At 42.3% G+C, this 7,037-nt stretch overlaps 1 protein-coding gene across 5 annotated transcripts in view; it reads right to left on the reverse strand.

The window, feature by feature from the left end:
- The window catches only part of LOC102677050 (CREB-regulated transcription coactivator 1-like), a 35,572-nt gene that overhangs the window by 20,709 nt on the left and 7,826 nt on the right, over positions 1 to 7,037 (reverse strand). The gene's annotated exons all lie outside the window — the stretch shown is intronic.

Here is a 7,037-nt window from a genome sequence, read left to right on the forward strand (position 1 = left end):
TGGTGGACAGAGCGAAGGCACGCTTTCGACGAGCCCCGCTGATCAAAATTTCCAAAAATTACCAAATATAGAAAATTATAGAAATTTTCCAAAATTAATAAATAATCTTATTTACATATAGCACGATTTCTCGAGCGATAGTTTTCGAGAGAAAAATCGAAGAGGTGGGCACGCTTTCGACGAGCCCCGCTGATCAAAATTTTCAAAAATTACCAAATACAGAAAATTATAGAAATTTTCCAAAATTAATAAATAATCTTATTTACATATAGCACGATTTCTCGAGCGATAGTTTTCGAGAGAAAAATCGAAGAGGTCGGTGGGCAGAGCGAAGGCACGCGGGAAGAGTATGAATGGCGAGAAGAACGCGGAAGACGTTGGAGAGGTCGGGAACCGATCGGTTGACGAGTGGGAAGCTTCCCCTTGCCACTCCTTCAACCCCTCCCCGCCCGTCCCTGCTCGACTTCGCCGCTAGTCCTTTCAGAACGACTTCGCTTCCGCCCACGCAACCACGGCGGGACACCCACAACCGTCTACCACCGCCGCCGACCTACTTCCAACGGGCTACTAACTCCTTCCCATTCAAGTCTGTGCAACGTGCACGCACAGGATCAGGACCCGCCTTTTATATCTCGCGAGATTCGATCTCGTTCCTTTTTCTCGCCCGAGATTTCGATGAAAAAAAAAATTTCGCAGATCTCAAGCAGATTCCACGATATTTTCGAGATAAATTCGATTTTCGATGAGGCTTCTCTCAGTCTTAATATATATATATATATATATATATGTATTCACAGTTATCGTATTAGAGAATGATAATAGAAGCTCGGTTATTTTCGTTCGCAAAGCGAGTTCGTATAAATATCGATGGAAAATAATATAATATAATATATATTAATATAATATATATAATAATATAATATATATAATATAATAATAATATAATATATAAAATTATATATAATATTAATAATATATACAATATATAATATATAATAAATAATATATAATAATTTAAAAAGGGAGAAAGAACGACGCGGGACAACTGTTTACCGAGGCACGGGTAACCTTTAACGATTCCCCTCTCCTCCGCGAGGAGAGGTGGGGGGGCGCCGCCGATCGACGCCCACGCGCCCGATTTTCTCTTCGTTATATTGTACGGGCGCGCGATTGGCACGGCTCCTTAAACAACCGTTTTACGCCACTTTCTTACTACCGTTGCCCGTGAAACGCGCAAATAAAATTTATGGAGGCGAGGATCGCCGGCCAACCCGCTAATAGCTCGCTTTTATATCCTTCCATATATTCCACGCTCCCGTTCCACAGAAATACATCGCTTTTTATTTTCATTGTACGAGTATTATTCGTTAAACGAGTCAAAGCGAGCGAGACTTAAGATTCCAAGGTATACCCAATCGTGGAAGGTAGAAAATGGAAAGGTTTGTGGAAAGACATGTAATCATCGTTGGAGAGATGGGAGGCGGATATCGATCGAGTTTCCCATCGTTTCCTCTGTACCTACCGAATCGTATCGCGGAGAGAATTCTCGGAAGAAAAGCTGGAGTTCGGGACGAACTCGGCGCATCGATCGATGAATTATGCAAAATCCAATTATATCCCGTTATATATCTGCGTGGAAAAGTTTATATCGTAATCTTTCTCTCTCTCGAGACGGAGGAGAGTGTTATTACTCGAAAGAATATAATAATAATTATAGGAAGAAGTATAAACGGGTAAGGAAGAGAATTGTCGTCGAGGCGATCAATTTCCGCGGCTAACGATATATTGAAACGGAAGATTCTATGGAAGCGGAAGAGAGGAAATTCTACTCGGGAAATCGTTGTTGGATCGCGACTTCTCGTTCGATCGAGAGGAATCGCGTGCGGCGAATTCCATTCTCTCGAAATATTTCCACGCAGTTATATATAAATATATATATATATATATATATGTATCAGCGACGAAAGGTTCGTGCACGGCCACCTGTAGAATAAATAACGACCATTTCAACCGGGCGACTTACCAGGGATCGTCTGGTCGAGACAGGAGAGGAGAGGGGGGGAGGAAAGGAGAGAGAGAGAGAGAGAGGAGGAGGAAGGTAGCGGCACGTGGATTCGCCGATGGATGGCAGATCGGTAAGGATTATGCAAGCAGAGGGATTCGAATCGATGGAAATAACTGGTTTTCGACGGAAGTAGAAAGGTAGATTCGAAAATTTGCATCGAATCGATGGAGGGAATGGAATAACGGGTTGGAAAAATGGAAGGAAATATGTGAACCGAGGAGCTTGCACGCGATCAATAACGTTGTAAATATTATACAGATCTGTATAATTCGAAGAGGGTTTCGACATCGATCATACGATACCGTCAAACAGGAAATTTCTATCAAGAAGAATCTATTGTATCTTCGAATCATCGCCACGGTAGATTTCCAAGGCAAGGAAAACGTAACTTCAATCAATGGATCCTATCGTTAAATCATTCTTGACGATAACCAAGATGCTTGGTTCCCTTTAACAATTATATTATAACGTTATTCGTGACACTTTTTTGTACTTGGTTACGATGAAAATCATAAAAGGGTGGTGTAGATCGAAATAGAGGGGAAGGGGAGGGGTAGCCGGCGGTGGGCGATCGCCGGGGGTTAGCGGAACTGGGCGCAGTTGGAGCTCCAGCTGCAGTCACGAGCGGCAGTAGCCATCGACGTGCCGCTAACGAAACAGGCAAACGAGTACCTGCAGAACACGATCAATACTCCGGTATACTGAGAGAGTGCACTCCGCTCGGAGCACGTGTTCCCGTTTGTTTTGTTCCTTTGTCCCCTCCGCGGCTCTGCGTTCCACCGACCGCCACTCTTCTACCCCCCTCCCCTTCCAACAACGAATCCACTTCTTTCCAATCTGTCCACGCGAATCTTTCTTTGAGAATGAAAAAAAAAAAAAAAAAAAAAGAAAGAAAATAAAGATTCGCGTTGAAAGAACCCGTTTATTTCTTTTTTTCAGGTTCGATAAAAATATCGAATCGTCGTGTCCGACGAGAGAGAAATTCAAATGAAATTCGTTCGAAGCAGAGTCATCGTCATCGCAGAGCACCGAGTGGAACGCGGGCCGATACTCGAATTATACTCGTTTAATCGTCGCGCATAAATTAACGGGGCATCGAATTAGCATCGTTTAGCATCGTGAAACTGCTCGTCCAGTTACCCAGCCGGATAACGGACACGAGGCATTAATCCCCGCGACAGGCTGATCGTAATTGTGCCACGGTTAAAATAACCTGAAATTTTCGGATCGGGATTTTCGTATATACATACATATGTACGATCTTTCTTAATTAAACTTAAACGTTCCACGGGAGAGGAGATTGCACGCGTGTGTCGAGAAATGCAAAAATTGTAATCCGGGAATAATAGTTTTCTTTCGTCTATTAAAAATAGAACGGTTGTTGAACGGCCGGGAAGGCGAAAAGGGGAAGGGAGGGGAGGGGAGGGAGACAGAGGTGTGTGCAGGGAAGCGAAGTTGTATATATATTATATGTTATATATATGTATATATGTATATATGTATATATATGGAGCAACGGGTATCAATGTTCGCGGTACCACTCCAGAATCTCGGGGCCAAGAGGTTAAAGCCGAGTTTGCACGGGAACGTAAACTCGGCCGCCCGGCAGGTGGGCCACTGCACGTGCGCGGATGGCAGAAATCCGGCGAAATTCGATCGATTCCGGGAGGAAGGGAAGAGGAAGGTTCGGCGAACATTGGGGCGCTGACGGGGTTCGCCAGCCAGCCAGCCAGCCAGCCAGCCAGCCAAGGCCTACGAATCGACTCGTGCTAAGAAACCGAGTGCTCTCTTGACCCCGATATCCCCCGCGGTGCGTTCCTTCGAGCGATCGAAACCCGACCTTGGCTTCGAGAGACCGATGCGCCCAGCCTCTCCTTCTCTCCTCCCTCGCCACGGATGGAACCGTGGATTCCATCGCGAACCACCTTCTTCCAAGCTCTCCCCTCCAAAACTCCGGATAACGGAGTGAAAGAAATCGCGAAAACGTTAAATTTTCCTTTCGGATCTTTTTAAATATAAACCGAGCGAACCACGGAAGCGAAACAACTCTCCCTTTGATCATAGCCACGGAATCGAATTCGGCACGGTACGGTTAATTAACGAAGATGGAGATTTCACGCGAGTTAATTAAAGCACGCGATCGATCCATCGTTGTTGCGTGTTGTGTGAATCGAGTCGATCAATCCTCTCCACCGTATATTTCCCGTTCGTTCTCGCCAAAGATTCGACGAGAACGTGTCTCTCTAGATTACTAGAGAGTTGTTACGTTTGTTCGCGAATCGAAATTTCACGAGACCATTAGTTTTTATATATATCGATAAAAATGCGGAGTCCGATAACGCGGGCCAATCGTCATCTTCCTTCTCATCGTTCGCCTCTGACGATAAATAAAAAATGCAATTATCGTTGGACGAGAGGATCCACGCTCTCCGCTAAACCGACTAATATGTGTATATACTCGGGCTTCGTTACGTATAATTTCGTTAAACTCGCAAAAACTCGGCTTCTTCTAAACGAAACGAAGAAAAAACATCGCGCCCGAGTATACGATGACTATACGAGCAAATTATACGTGGTTGCCATTGTGGAACGATTCGAGCAAGTTATAGCCGATAACCGTAGAGGAAAAAAGCGAGATGCGAATTTTTTTGGTGATATAACGAAACCGTTGCGTAACTTTCAATTATTATTTTTCCTGTTTTCTGTTTTGTTTTTTTTTTTTTTTTCATTTTTTGTTCGCGATTATTTTATCCGATTGTTATTGTAATCCGAATCTTTGCTTCTGTTGGAAAGAAATCGATCGATTTATATAAATAAATGGATAAAATTCGTGGATTTTAATTCGCCAATATTTACGTTTCTTTTTTTTTTTTTTCGCGTTACAATTTCTATTACGATATTGTAAATATTGCGAGGCATACGTGAAAAGAAAATTATTATTATTAATCGTTGATAATTATTAATCATGAATAAATGGAAAAACTTGCTTTTTTTTCTTTTCATTTTAAATGCTTCCCACTCCTTTTTTCCCTCGATAAAGTTATTTGTCCGATATATTCTAATAAACATTACGTTCACCTCGGAAGAGAAACTATTAATCATGATAACGCGAGGCGGTCAGAAAATTCATTAAAAATCGGTCTGGCGAAACGAAAAATGTTGACGAGCTTCCCCAACTTCGTTCCAATTGCACAAACACGAGGAATATTCCAGGATTCGGATTTCATCGGCTCGATATCGTTCCGCTTTTCAGGAAAACTTACACCGGCTCAGACCTTGCTAGTTCACTGAATAAGTGATATATCGCAGGCTCTAGCGCGCAACGGAAAGGAAAGGAAAGGAAACGGGCGGTCGATCGCGATTTGGTAGCAAATTACACGAGCGAAAGGCATGTTAAAGCTGGTAAACAAGATTTTCGGCTCGTCCAAGCGTCGTCCCTCTCGCTTCGGAACGTTCGAAACGGATATTTTCCAACTCCTCGTGACCAATTCTCTATCGCCCCGGCTCCTCTGAACCGTGAAATTGATAAAAGGTCGCGAGAAGGGGGTTCTATTGGAAGAACTCGTTCCAAGAACTCGGTCGAAAACGGTAATTAAATTCGAGAGGTGTGGCAACCCCGCCCCTGAAACGACGAATTCCTCGATGCTGCAACTTTTTTCTTAAGGTTGTCGAGTTAACAGGGAGAAAACGAATTTTGTTCCAGAGAATTTTTATCTTTTCGAAATTTCTTGCACTGATCTTACATAATACATCGATCCTCGCGTAATATCGCGCGATGTTTCTATGCAGTTTTCTATCATTATTAGTCTTCATTCTTGATTCGGAATTTTAAAAAAAAATTTAAATGCTATCTATTTTCCATTTCAATTAAATAGAAAGAACGCGAATCCGGTAAACGTTCTTTGTGCAAAGAATAAAGAAAAATTTTTATACAATGTAATCAGAATGCAAAATATTTTTAAAGTGTAGCTTTTTTGAATTTTCGATTGCAGCGTGATGTAATATATTTGCACTCTTGTCTAATGTACTCATATATATATGTTTTAATAAAAAGAACGTAGACTCGTATCCCATTAGATATTTAATGCCAGATTACGATCCCAGATTTACGAAGGTTAAAAATGTATCTTTGGACTCGGCCAAAGCGCTCTTGTAATTCGATATAATTATTCTCAAGTAGCAACAAATGGTTTTTGCAAACGAGTCATTAAAGGAAACGCAAACGTTGTAATTTCAGTAATCGCGAATCTGCCAATTCACGTTGTTGATTTCCTCTACAACGCTTGTATTACATATAAAACGATGTAAAAAAAAAAAAATATCCCTTTCTTTTAAACGACTTTAAACTTTTAAACTTTTAAACGACAAATTGACAAATTTGCTAAGGGATGCATCGAATCTCTCGACCTTCGATACTTTATTCGTTCGAACTTGATCTCTCGATGAAAAAACGTAAACAGATAACAGTGTTGCCGGATGTGAATTCGACCAACACTGTTCAACTTATACGTCGTCGATGCTCCGAGCAACCTTTCGTTCTGATCACGAGTTTTCAGACGCATGAAAACTTAAAACTAAACAATTTAATACTCTCCCTCGACACGATTCGATCCGAATTTAAGAATCGAAATCCCTTTCCAAAATCCAATTGAATGCGACACTTTATCGTTTTTTCTCAATTTTTTACCAAATTCATCGATTCTCTCGAACGAAACCGAGAACAGAATCGGAGAGAAGAAAAACAGGATGCGTTCAGGGTCACGGCCGCGGTTGCGCAGCACGAAAGAGCGCACTTCCGTTACGGGGCCGAAAATTAGCCGTGTTTTCTTTAACCAATTACCTAAAGGACTTCAATCAGCGGGCAACGTGGATGCGCGTTCAGCAACCCTCCTTCCTCCCCTTGCACACACGCCCACATCCCGTGCAGCCGTTATAAAAACGCCGCCACCGATGCGTCCCGGCAACCATTGTA

The sequence above is a fragment of the Apis dorsata genome, unplaced genomic scaffold, assembly GCF_000469605.1.
Source record: "Apis dorsata unplaced genomic scaffold, Apis dorsata 1.3 scaffold_111, whole genome shotgun sequence".
NCBI lineage: Eukaryota > Metazoa > Arthropoda > Insecta > Hymenoptera > Apidae > Apis > Apis dorsata.